At 44.1% G+C, this 13,969-nt stretch overlaps 1 long non-coding RNA gene across 1 annotated transcript; it reads left to right on the top strand.

Moving 5' to 3' along the window:
- Positions 1-16: 16 nt before the first annotated feature.
- On the top strand, positions 17-11,227 carry LOC115172534 (uncharacterized). Its single transcript, XR_003871450.1, has 5 exons — positions 17-135; positions 6,034-6,243; positions 6,336-6,387; positions 7,223-7,278; positions 10,811-11,227. It is a non-coding gene; the product is annotated as an uncharacterized LOC115172534 (long non-coding RNA).
- Positions 11,228-13,969: the final 2,742 nt, after the last annotated feature.

Raw genomic sequence — 13,969 nt, 5'->3', positions numbered from 1 at the left:
GGGAATGCAATCAACTTTCAGCCGGTGCAAAAAGTGACTTGACACTATGTGAGTCAGTCAGCACAAATGTGGATAGTAATAATGACAAGAAGGCAGGAGCTGGAACGTATTCTACATGTTTGAAACAGCGATGCTGTCAGTTGAGTCTGCTAAGTTGTCTGATGTTAGCATGTATTTGCACTGAACTTAGGCTCTGTTTTACATGTGCTTATGTAACAGTGTAGGTTCCGTCCCTCTCTCTCTTCGTTGCAAGGGGAAACCCTACTTCAAGTCTCAGAGCGAGCGAAAGTCACTGATTGAAATGCTATTAGCGCGCACCACCGCTAACTAACTAGCCATTTCACATCGGTTACACTTAGGCTCTGTTTTACACTGTTTGACATGCTAGCAGTCTGTACTAATGTGCGAACATTGGGCTGGCACCAAAGTGAAAACGGACTCATCCTTCATACAAAAATAACACTGTTACTATCTGGGCCTATTATGTTAGTGGGCTTAGTTAGTTTTCCGAAATATGCAAGCTACAAAAAGCAAGACAGTTGGTGCAGGTCTTCTGTCCATGTGTTTGCATTCATGATGGATGAGATACGATTGTTAGATGGCTACACTGAACAAAAATATAAACGTGTCATGCAACAATTTTAATGAGTAACAGTTCATATAAGGAAATAAGTCAATTGAAATAAATAAATTAGGCCCTAATTTATGGATTTCACATGACTGGGAATAAAGATATGCATCTGTTAGTTACAGATGCCTCTAAAAAAAACCTTGGGACATGGATCAGAAAACCAGTCAGTATTTGGTGTGACCACCATTTGCCTCATGCAGCGCAAAACGTCTCCTTCGCATAGAGTTGATCAGGCTGTTGATTGTGGCCTGGGGAATGTTGTCCCACCCTTCAATGGCTGTGCGAAGTTGGTGGATTTTGGCGGGAACTAGAACACTGTGGTACATGTCGATCCAGAGCATCCCAAACTTGCTCAATGGGTGACATGTCTGGTGAGTACACAGGAATTGTGTACAGATCCTTGCGACATGGGGCCGTGAATTATCATGCTGAGGTGATGGCTGCGGATGAATGGCACAACAATGGGCCTCAAGATCTCGTCACGGAATCTCTGTGCATTCAAATTGCCATAGATAAAATGCAACCGTGTTCGTTGTCCGTAGCTTATGCCTGCCCGTACCATAACCCCACATCCACCATGTGGCACTCTGTTCACAAAGTTGACATCAGCAAACCGCTTGCCTACATGACGACATGCTGGTACAATTGAAACCGGGATTCATCTGTGCTTCTCCAGCGTGCCAGTGGCCATTGAAGGTGAGCATTTGCCCACTGAAGCCTGTTAGACACTAAACTGCAGTCCGGACAGACGAGCACGCAGATGAGCTTCCCGAGACCGGTTTCTGACAGTTTGTGCAGAAACTCTTTGGTTGTGCAAACCCACAGTTTCATCAGCTGTCCCGGTGTCTGGTCTCAGATGATCCTGCAGGTGAAAAGCCGGATGTGGAGGACCTGGGTTGGCGTGGTTACACATGGTCTGCGGTTGTGAGGCCGATTGGACGTACTCCCAAATTCCCTAAAACAATGTTGGAGGCGATTTATGGTAGAGAAATTAACATTGAATTCTCTGACAACAGCTCTGGTGGACATTCCTGCAGTCAGCATGCCAATTGCTCCCTCAACTTGAGACATCTGTGGCATTGTGTTGTGACACAACTGCACATTTTAGAGTGGCCTTTTATTGTCCCCAGCATAATACCTGTGTAATGATCATGCTGTTTAATCAGCTTCTTGATATGCCACATCTGTTGGGTGGAAGGATTATCTTGGCAAATGAGAAATGCTCCCTAACAGGGATTTAAACAAATTTGTGCTCAACGTGAGAGAAATAAGATTTTTGTGCGTATGGAACATTTCTGGGATCTTTTGTTTCAGCTCATGGAACACTTTAAATGTTGCATTTTATATTTTTGTTCAGTGTTAATTAGAACGTGTGACTAAAACCAGTTTGGCAAGCCTTGTCCTGCAGAAGTTGAAATATATAGCCAATACATTTTGTATCGAATGAGTGTAATTTACATTATGGTTTCAGTCAGATTTTTTCCCCCACATAATGAACAGCTAGTGTGTGCTTGTCATAATAAGCCATCATTCCAAGGTTGCCATAGTGTTTCTTTACATGACTTGACTGTTGTAAAGCACTGTAGTGAATCTACTCAATACAATGACATTACAAATGACTGCATTTCACTGCACAGTTTGAACTTCTAAACAGTGCAATTTGATTTATTTTGAGACAATTTAATTAATTCAGGCCTTTTTTAATAGTGTGCTTGTGTTGCTTCAGAACAAACATTTCTGCATTGTTATCAACTGTCATAGACAAATATTTAAGTTGTACCTAAGAAGGTAAACTGAACAAGTGTTTTGTATTTACTTTCGAATTTGGAGAAGAGATAGTTGGTGTTGTAAACCACAAATAAAATCTTAAATAATATTAAGTTAAGAAATCATAATTTAGAGTATCTGTAGGTCCTTTGGCGCACAATTTGTGAGACTATCATATATACTGCTCAAAAAAATAAAGGGAACACTTAAACAGCACATCCTAGATCTGAATGAAAGAAATAATCTTATTAAATACTTTTTTCTTTACATAGTTAAATGTGCTGACAACAAAATCACACAAAAATAATCAATGGAAATCCAATGTATCAACCCATGGAGGTCTGGATTTGGAGTCACACTCAAAATTAAAGTGGAAAACCACACTACAGGCTGATCCAACTTTGATGTAATGTCCTTAAAACAAGTCAAAATGAGGCTCAGTAGTGTGTGTGGCCTCCACGTGCCTGTATGACCTCCCTACAACGCCTGGGCATGCTCCTGATGAGGTGGCGGATGGTCTCCTGAGGGATCTCCTCCCAGACCTGGACTAAAGCATCCGCCAACTCCTGGACAGTCTGTGGTGCAACGTGGCGTTGGTGGATGGAGCGAGACATGATGTCCCAGATGTGCTCAATTGGATTCAGGTCTGGGGAACGGGCGGGCCAGTCCATAGCATCAATGCCTTCCTCTTGCAGGAACTGCTGACACACTCCAGCCACATGAGGTCTAGCATTGTCTTGCATTAGGAGGAACCCAGGGCCAACCGCACCAGCATATGGTCTCACAAGGGGTCTGAGGATCTCATCTCGGTACCTAATGGCAGTCAGGCTACCTCTGGCGAGCACATGGAGGGCTGTGCGGCCCCCCAAAGAAATGCCACCCCACACCATGACTGACCCACCGCCAAACCGGTCATGCTGGAGGATGTTGCAGGCAGCAGAACATTCTCCACGGCGTCTCCAGACTCTGTCACGTCTGTCACATGCTCAGTGTGAACCTGCTTTCATCTGTGAAGAGCACAGGGCGCCAGTGGCGAATTTGCCAATCTTGGTGTTCTCTGGCAAATGCCAAACGTCCTGCACGGTGTTGGGCTGTAAGCACAACCCCCACCTGTGGACGTCGGGCCCTCTACCACCCTCATGGAGTCTGTTTCTGACCGTTTGAGCAGACACATGCACATTTGTGGCCTGCTGGAGGTCATTTTGCAGGGCTCTGGCAGTGCTTCTCCTGCTCCTCCTTGCACAAAGGTGGAGGTAGTGGTCCTGCTGCTGGGTTGTTGCCCTCCTACGACCTCCTCCACGTCTCCTGATGTACTGGCTTGTCTCCTGGTAGCGCCTCCATGCTCTGGACACTACGCTGACAGACACAGCAAACCTTCTTGCCACAGCTCGCATTGATGTGCCATCCTGGATGAGCTCCACTACCTGAGCCACTTGTGTGGGTTGTAGACTCCGTCTCATGCTACCACTAGAGTGAAAGCACCGCCAGCCTTCAAAAGTGACCAAAACATCAGCCAGGAAGCATAGGAACTGAGAAGTGGTCTGTGGTCCCCACCTGCAGAACCACTCCTTTATTGGGGGTGTCTTGCTAATTGCCTATAATTTCCACCTGTTGTCTATTCCATTTGCACAACAGCATGTGAAATGTATTGTCAATCAGTGTTGCTTCCTAAGTGGACAGTTTGATTTCACAGAAGTGTGATTGACTTGGAGTTACATTGTGTTGTTTAAGTGTTCCCTTTATTTTTTTGAGCAGTGTATATTTTTTCAACTATAAAAAAACATATCGGCATATCTGTAATCGCTGACTTTTGCCTCCCTAAAATCGGTATCGGCCCCCAAAAAATCCCATATCTGTTGGGCTCTACTTGGAACTTATTTAGCTAGCTAGCTATGTTTTGTAGAAGAATGTAGCTATGATATATTATTAACATTTGAGTTGTGGTACAGTCTTGTTGGGGTAACATTGGCTACCTAACTAGCTAGTTCGGTAGTAAGCATCTCATCTATTGTAGTATCAATGCAAAATAACGTGAGCAGTGTGGCAGTTTGGTGGTTTCAAACTTACCATAATTAACGTTAGCTAGCTATGTTTTGTGTAAGAAAGTATGATACTGTATATTGTGGTGCATGAACTGTCATACGTGTTAGCTAACGTTAGTCTTACGTTAACTGGCCATCACGGCAGCCAAGGACGTTAGCTTATTTGTTTGTGCGCTGCTTACATGCAAGTGTCTAGGTCAGCAATTTACACATGATGACTTCAGTCTTCTATGGAAAAACCTTACTTGGCAAAATATAGCTAGCTTTCCTCGCTTGTTGTTTAGCTACCTAGCCAACGTTATCTCTCATCTGGCTGGTATAACTTTACATTAGCTTGCAAGCAAACTTATGTTAACTATCTAGCTAATCAAAACAAAACCACATTCATTGGCTAGCTACCTAGCCAATGAAAAAGATGTTAGCATTGTCAGAAATGCTACAAAAAGGTAGCACATCGTTGGTTCTTGAGAGCGATACATTTATGAATTTAATCAAAACTGTTGACCCTACAAACGTATTCAGTCCGAAGGTGGCAAACCTAATGGTCACTTTATGGACGCTCTAGTCTTGTTTTTGTCCGTCGCCTAGATATTGAGCTAGTTCTGCGCAATAAATATTTTACATCAATATTTTTTTCCTCATGTTAATGACCCTGTTAAAAATCCGGTATGTGGTTCTCGTTAACGGACGGACGGCTCATGATGAGAGGCAGGGAGTGTGTTGCGTATCTCCAATATTGGCTTAGATATGATAGTAGGGAGATTTGAATTTAACATTGAGCTTCAATCAATGGCAATATATTGTGGTGGCTATCGTCCCCACAATAATACAGGCTGTGTTTGGCCTGATTGTCCTAGGTTAAGTGAAGGGTTAGGTTTATGTTGAGGCAGGTGTTAGGGTGAGAGATGGGGTCAAAGTAGTTGTCTACATGGCATCCAGTTAAGGGCTGTCCACCCAGTGCAGACAGAGAGACGAGACATTGGGCCACTATGGTAACCCAGGAGCTGTTAAAGTGCCAAACAAGAGTCACTTGGTGTTGATATGGTCAGAGCAGGTGCTGCTGATACTGGGAGCCCCATAAACAGCCCTGGAGCCAGTCCCCCATGATCCCACACTGCGTCCCCTTCCAACACAGCAGCCAGCGCTTCCTTTCCGCCACCCCTCACCCCGACCAACCCTGATCCCAGTGAGCCAGCATACCTTCCACATGTTTCACCCTTTCGTCCCCCCCTCTCCAACTCCTCCCTCCTGAATAAACTGCCAAGGCTATGCCTCAGCTAAGGAAAATATTATTCGCCCTCAGAAAAAAGCCAAGTGAAATCTTGCACCATCTGACAGTGCGACAGAACGTTTGCATGTGAATTAAATAATTGTTATGGTTTGTGAGAGCTAAAGCCCTTAATTTATACCACATTATGAGGCTGTCTCGCTGTATTTGAGCACGAAATGGAGACCCATTTCCAGGCAGGGGGGGTCCAGGGGGAGAGGGAGACTCCTCATTGTCTTCATCATAAGACTTGTGGAGGGGGAACATTTCTAAAGTAAATATTCTCTTTCCCTCTTTCCCTTCATCCTCTATTTGTCTCTCTGTAGGGTGGCCTGGTATGAAGATGGCAGGATGTTACTGATTCTGATGATGTGTGAGGATCCCCTGGCTCTGCTGACCAAGATTGGGGAGTGGCACAGTTTTGTCTCATCTGGCACACTCTTGTCCCTAAATCTATATGATAGACCATCTTTGTCCTTCCATCCTCCAGGATTCCGGGCTACACCAGCAGCCTCCTCTTCATGCTCATCTTCTTAGTTGTGTACAACTAAGTAAAAATCTTATGCCTCTAAAGGTTGACTAGTTTCTCTTTCACCATAATCCACCTAATCTGTTGCTTCTCTCGCAGGTTGTGGTCAAGAAATGGGACATCCCCGCCCCCTACCAAGCCATGTGACCAGGTAACAACCACATTACAAACTGCCCTAATCACACACCAAATACTGGAAGTGACCTGTAGGCTGTGAGCTTCACTTCAGGTGGCAGGTAGCCTAGCGGTTAACAGCGTTGGGCCTGTAACCGAAAGGTCGTTTGAATACCCGAGCCGGCAAAAGATGGAAAAATCTGCTTCTGAGCAAGGCATTTAACCCCCAACAAAAACCGTTCCCAGGGCACCGATGACGTGGACGTTGATTTAAGGAAGCCCCCTGCACCTCTCTGATTCAGAGGGATTGGGTTAAATGGGGAAGACACGTTTCGGTTCAATGCATTCAGTTGTGCAACTGACTAGGTTTTCCCTTTCATAGATTTTTTTGTATCTACCTGCCACAGTGACCGGTGGACCAAAATGTTAATTGCCCACCCTGGTAATACCTACCCTCGAGTCCTGGTTGTAGGATTAGGCAGGAATCCTGGAGATTGCATTTTTGAATGGGAGGCTTTGGTGGCTGACTGAGCCAGTTATGTATGACGAATACCAGAGAATGCTGCACTGTGACTGGTGCGAGTCCTGAAGGGGAGGAAGTACCTATGGCCCTGCCAGTGCCAGGAAGTGAACTTTGACCTTGTTGGATATAACAGCAGCACTATTGCTTCCTTGTATACAGTCATGGCCTTGGGTCCATTTAAATGGCTGTTGTTTAGTTTCCTCCGTAGCCAAGACTATGGAATTCAATCTACCCCAAAGACACTCGTATTTTCAACCACCCTTTACAACTCCTAATTTCTGAATCATTAGAAATGAACAAGAGTGAAATTAACATTGCTGCATTTATTCATTTAATTACATTTTTCCAGATATCGAATTCCTTCGGAATCGGAATGTACGCCCAAACTCTGTCATCTCCAGTAAGGTATGTATGCATTGCAGTGGTGATCGGTGCCATTTTATGATGAGTGAGGACGATAGAAAAAACATATAATTATGCGCATGGCCTTATTTCTATTACAGCACATTGGATGACTGTCATTCATATTCCATTCACTCCGCTCAATGTAACATCAATACGTTTCGGCTACTACATGATACTCAAATGTTCCCTATACCCATCATGAGGTTGCTACAACCTAGCCTATGAAGGAAACTTTACAACATAAGTGCACAGGTCGAGAGAAATTTGAGTAATCAAGGTGACAGACATTGACGCATTCAATACCGCCTTGCACACTCTTGTCTGTATGTAGCTGATCTAAGGTGTAACCATTAGTCCAGCAGTTGCAAACAAATTTATGTTGGACAAATTCAAGTATGTTTATCCCCGTTTTGTTCTGTTTGCTTCCGTTTAAGAAACATAAGCCCCTGATCACATGCAAACACAGTTCACTTTCATAGCAGCCACATACAAACAGCAATGATCCCTTTGATTGTTGTATAATTCCTTATTGGATCTATACAGTCTCCTCTCACCTTTTCCCTTCGCTTGTGGACTTCAGTGCACAACACATCAGCTGTCTGTTAACATGCGAACCATTCCAAGCCAAACCTTAATATCATAACTGCTAACAGCTACACACAGCCTACATCGTTGTCACCATATTAGCTAACATCATAATTAACATAGCTACTAGAACTAACGCGTTACTGAACTGCTACAATCACACAGGACCGTGTACAGCAAGCAGTTTAGCAGTTACACCGGCGGGCCCTGGTGGTTATAAAACCAAAAGCTTACCTTGACTTGGAAGAGTTCCAGTGTTGGATAGCCATAGCCAGCTAGCTAACATAGCATCCCTCTCTGAGCCAGGTATTAGAGTAGGCTAAACTAGCTAGCTGCATCTATGTCTCTTGCTTCTCCATTTTTGAAGAAATTAATTTGTTCAAAACTGTTCAACTATTGTCTTTCTCTGAGTCAACTACACACCACATTTTATGCACTGCAGTGCTAGCTAGCTGTAGCATATGCTTTCAGTACTTGATTAATTCTCTGATCCTTTGATTGGGTGGACAACATGTCAATTCATGCTGCAAGAGCTCTGATGGGTTGGAGGACATCCTCCGGAAGTTGTCATAATTACTGTGTAACTCTATGGAAGGGGGTGAGAACCACGAGCCTCCTAGGTTTTGTGTTGAAGTCAGTGTACCCAGAGGAGGGCGGAAGCTAGCTGTACTCCGGCTATACGATGGTGCTACCCTACAGAGTGCTGTTGAGGCTACTGTAGACCTTCATTGCAAAAGTGTTTTAATCAATTATTTGGTGACGTGAATAAATGTAGTACAGTTATCAAAAAAGGACGACTTTAATGTTTCACTATTAAACATTTTCTGCAATTGACTGATGAGGATGGTCCTCTCCCTCCTCCGAGGAGCCTCCACTGATGCATTGACTCAACTTGTCTCCATCAACCCTGGATATGTAGTCACTAAAACAGACTGTATAATATTTGTAAGCTGTAATAAGCTTTATTGCAATTAATAGTGCAGTACAATTATTACAGTTGCAGAAGCAGTTTTCTGGAGCTTTAGTAAAAGGCACCGTCTGTCTGTAGTTCTTAGTCACTGTCAGTGGTGACATTTCCCATTCATTAAGAGTGCAGGATTGTGTAGTGTATGGAATCCCATATGCTCCAGAGCTGAGTGCAACCAGCAGCTGCCACTCAAGTGTGAATGTGCCTGTACTATTAATCTGTGTGTGTGTGTGTGTGGGGGGGGGGGGGGGTTATATGGTTATATGATTCAGGTACCATGATATATTGCTGCCAGAAGAGGCAGTGCAAAAGTGTGTTTACTTGTGTGCATGTATTTATAGATATGTCTAAAAGACTAAATCAGAGAACTTCTCACCTCAACTTTACATTATCACACACTGCAGTTTTGCTGGTAATGACTACTACTATTATTATTACTCCTACTACTATTACTACTAGACACACACACACACACTGCCCCCCCCCACACTTTCCCTGGGTAACCGTATAAGTTGCTAAGGTGTTAATGACGGCAGTGTAGTGAATGATGGATGTGTGTTTGAGTGTTTACATCATCCCCACCATGGCCTTCTCCTTCCTCTGCCACACTGCTGTGCTGCCATCTACTGTGAGCTGGACCAGTCAGTACCCTGCCTGCCTGACTGACGCAGCCCTTACACATCCTTCTAAATAGTGATTTTTCTGCCATTATAATCCTTGGGCTGGCCGTGTGTGTGTAATTTTTTTTTTAAATAATACAATTCTTAAAAAAAAAATTAAAAACCCGAATATATTTAATAATTTTCGTGAATGGAAAAATGCTTTCAGTGTAAACTTCAATGACTAAAACCAGATAATTGGCTTAAAAATGCAAAATGAAGTGGGCAGTGACACACTTCACAGAGAGAGAGAGCTGGTTGACACTACAAGCTCTATTAAATCCATGGTGTCTCCACCTCCTCCTAAAATGTTATATTGGACCAGTCCTTCACTCTGCTATATCTCTCTGACAGGCCACATGGACACAGAGCTGTTGCTAGGCTACGACGTGCACCTTCCGAGTGATGTGTTGGTGATGGGGCTCATCTGGAAAAGAGACCATGGTCTCAGCGTTGAGCCTTAGGTTCAAATAAAGGTTAAATTATAAACAAAAATGCCTGAGCGTCTGACAATCCTGCTGGCTGTGCTGCTGGCTGTGCCCCCCATCCACTTCCCTGTAAGCACTGGACCCCTCTAAGACTACTGCCCTCAGTGTCTGCTTGTCTGCTCACACTCATACTTCCATATATATGAGTAGTTGGGGCTTTCTATCTGGTAAATGACAAAAACATTTACCAAACTGTCTATCCCATAGTTATTTGACTTGCCTCCTATCACAGCACCATATTTTAATGAGTCCAGTTTTATTAGTGCGCTAAACTGGTACGGCTGTCTGTTTGTCCTAAAGGCCCGTAAGGCAATGTCAATGCTGTTTTGTCGAGATAGGCCTTTCTCCTGGGTCTATCACATCTCGTGACGCTGCTGGCCATCTTCGTCCCTGCCATCAGGAATGTGTTTGGGGTTGTGGGTAGGTGTTAAGTCATTTAACTGATGGGGTTTCCTTTTGGGGTGTATTTATTGTTCCATTAGCATCTACTGGTAATATTAGGACCTTATTAGCTAAATGGGTTTCGAATGGTTGGTTAATGTTCTCATGTTCTTTAATCTGTAGTTTGCTTTTGGTGTTACATGGTATACCGTGTGTACAAAGTCTCTGGAGTCTGTCGTGGTAAGTGCACACTTCCCAAATTCATCCTTATACTGAAGTTGTTTAGCCTCATAAATCATGGAAAAGACAAGTTTGCAAGGACCCCCAAAAAATGAAAGAAAATGTTTCATTTTTAATGGCAATGTTTTCATATCTGCTGGCAATGTAATGATCATGACTAACCTGTGACTGCACTGTATTACTAAGATGATGTCATTTCCCTGTGCCCCCAGGCTCTGTTTCTGCTGATCTTCAGCCTGTTTGTGAGACTGCTCAGTCTGTGTCATCGTGGTCACCTGGGCAGAGAACCCCTGAACAGGACCACATGACCAGACAAACCATGTACCTGCTCCATGGAGCCTAAAGGGAAAAATGCTGTCAAATAAATCATATTTGGCAGCACAACAGGGCGCTATGACCACCAAACAGGTCAGTGGTAGGACCACAAGATCACTGCATAAGACTGCCCAGTTACTGAATGTTGCTCTATGATGTATTGAGTGAATATACTATACACTCCTCTATACAGCACCTCCGCTATCCATAGAAGAAAAGTCATTCAAATGCTTATCAACTATTTCATTTATATGATCCATTTATTGTACTGTAAAATGTTAAATTAAAGGGAAACATTGTGATTTGTATAATGACTTTGGTCTTTTGAGGACTGTTGTGATCTCTTTTACTGTGGAATGATAATCACTCAAGCATGTTGTATGTGTGTGTGATTGACAGCCATATTATTGACGTTGGGACAAACTCTGCAGTGTAGGGCTGGGGGTCCTGTCTGTAGCTAATGAAAGCCAACTGCCCAGTACGTTTCCAATCATGATGCTGTTTAGATTCTCTCGGCACCCTCTGGAACCTCTGGTCGCTGAACTGCCACTTCTAATCTGAGGAATTAGGCTCACTGACTGGTCCCCATTTCCCTCCCAAAGCAGAGCAGGAGACCGCCCTCTCCTCACACCCCCAACCAGGGGTTAGGAGGCTCCCTAATCCAGGAAATCTCCCTGGCCTCCCCCATACCTCGCAGAACGTTCCTAGAACAGGCAGACAGCCTGCTGGCTATGAAAAATAACATGGGAGATCTGCTATCGTCAGGGATGTGAGTCATTGCTGGAGTATTCTGGTATAGCTTTGCTTGTTTGGCTCGCATATACAGTGCCTTTGGAAAGTATTTAGACCCCTTGACGTTACAGCCTTATACTAAAATGGATTAAATAAAAAAAATCCTCTGCAATCAACACAATAACCCATAATGAGAAAGCGAAAAAAGGTTTAGAAATGTTCGCAAATGTATTAACTGAAATACCTTATTTACACAAGTATTCAGACCCTTTGCTATGAGACTTGAAATTGGGCTCAGGTGCATCCTGTTTTCATTGATAATCCTTGATGTTTCTACAACTTGATTGGAGTCCACCTGTGGCAAATTCAATTGATTGGACATGATTTGGAAAGGCACATATCTGGGGAAAGGTACCAAAACATTTCTGCAGCATTGAAGGTCCCTAAGAACACAGTGGTCTCCATCTTTTTTTTACTTTTACCCCTTTTTCTCCCTAATTTCGGTATCCAATTGGTAGTCAGTCTTGCCTCATCGCTGCAACTCCCGTACGGACTCGGAGAGGCGAAGGTCGAGAGCTGTGCGTCCTCCGAAACACAACCCAGCCAAGCCGCACTGCTTGACACAATTCCCGCTTAACCCGGAAGCCAGCCCGCACCAATGTGTCGGAGGAAACACTGTACACCTGGCGACCGTGTCAGCGTGCATTGCGCCCGGCCTGCCACAGGAGTCGCTAGAGTGCGATGGAACAAGAACATCCCTGCCGCCCCATGGGTCTCCCGGGTGCGACAGAGCCTGGACTCGAACCAGGATCTCTAGTGGCACAGCTACCAATGCGATGCAGTGCCTTAGATCACTGCGCCACTCGAGAGGCCGGCCTCCATCATTCTTAAATGGTAGAAGTTTGGAACCACCAAGACTTCCTAGAACTAGCTGCTTTGCCAAACTGAGCAATCTGGGGATAAGGGCCTTGGACAGGGAGGTGACCATGAACCTGATGGTCACTGACAGAGCTCCAGAGTTCCTCTGTGGAGATGGGAGAACCTTCCAGAAGGACAACCATCTCTGCAGCACTCCACCAATTAGGCTTTTGTGGGAGTGGCCAGACAGAAGCCACTCCTCAGTAAAAGGCACATGACCGCCGGCTTGGAGTTTGCCAAAAATTACCTAAAGACTCAGGCTGTGAGAAACAAGATTCTCTGGTATGATGAAACCAAGATTGAACTCTTTGGCCTGAATGCCAAGAGTCACGTCTGGAGGAAATCTGGCACCATCTGGTGAAGCATGGTGGTGGCAGCATCATGCTGTGGGGCTGTTTTTTAGCGGCAGGGACTGGGAGAGTGGTCAGGATCGAGGGAAAGTTGAACGGAGCAAAGTACAGAGATCCTTGATGAAAACCTGCTGCAGAGCGCTCAGGACTTCAGACTGGGGTGAAGGTTCACCTTCCAACAGGACAACGACCCTAACCACACAGCCAAGACAACACAGGAGTGGCTGCGGGACAAGTCTCTGAATGTCCTTGAGTGGCCCAGCCAGAGCCCGGACTTAAACCAGATCGAACATCTCTGGAGAGACCTTTTAAAATAGCTGTGCAGCAATGATCCCCATCCAACCTGTCAGGGCTTGAGAGAAGAATGGGAGAAACTCCCCAACTACAGGTGTGCCAAGAAGACTCAAGGTTGTAATCGTTGCCAAAGGTGCTTCAACAAAATACTGAGTAAAGGGTCTGAACACTTATGTAAATGTGATATTTCAGTGTTTTTTAAATGTATTTATTTTTTTATACTTTGAAACAAAAAAAATACAAACCTGTTTTTGCTTTGTAATTATTGGGTATTGTGTAGATTGATGAGGGGAAAAAACTATTTAATCAATTTTAGAATAAGGCTGTAACAAAATGTGGCAAAAGTCAAGGGGTCTGAATACTTTCCGAATGCACTTATAATTCACTGTATCACAAATCCAGTGGATCAGAAGTTTGCATACACTGAGTTGACTGTGCCTTTAAACAGCTTGGAAAATTCCAGAAAATTATGTCATGGCTTTAGAAGCTACTGATAGGTTAATTGACATCATTTGAGTCAATTGGAGGTGTACCTGTGGATGTATTTCAAGGCCTACCTTCAAACTCAGTGCCAATTTGCATGACATCATGGGAAAATCACAAGAAATCAGCCAAGACCTCAGAAAAAAATTGTAGATCTCCACAAGTCTGGTTCATCCTTAGAAGCAATTTTCAAATGCCTGAAGATACAACGTTCATCTGTACAAACAATAGTATGCAAGTATAAACACCATGGTACCACGCAGCCGTCATACTGCTCAG

This window comes from Salmo trutta, chromosome 33 (genome assembly GCF_901001165.1).
Source record: "Salmo trutta chromosome 33, fSalTru1.1, whole genome shotgun sequence".
Taxonomy (NCBI): domain Eukaryota; kingdom Metazoa; phylum Chordata; class Actinopteri; order Salmoniformes; family Salmonidae; genus Salmo; species Salmo trutta.
This window is presented reverse-complemented; position numbering and strand designations above follow the sequence as displayed.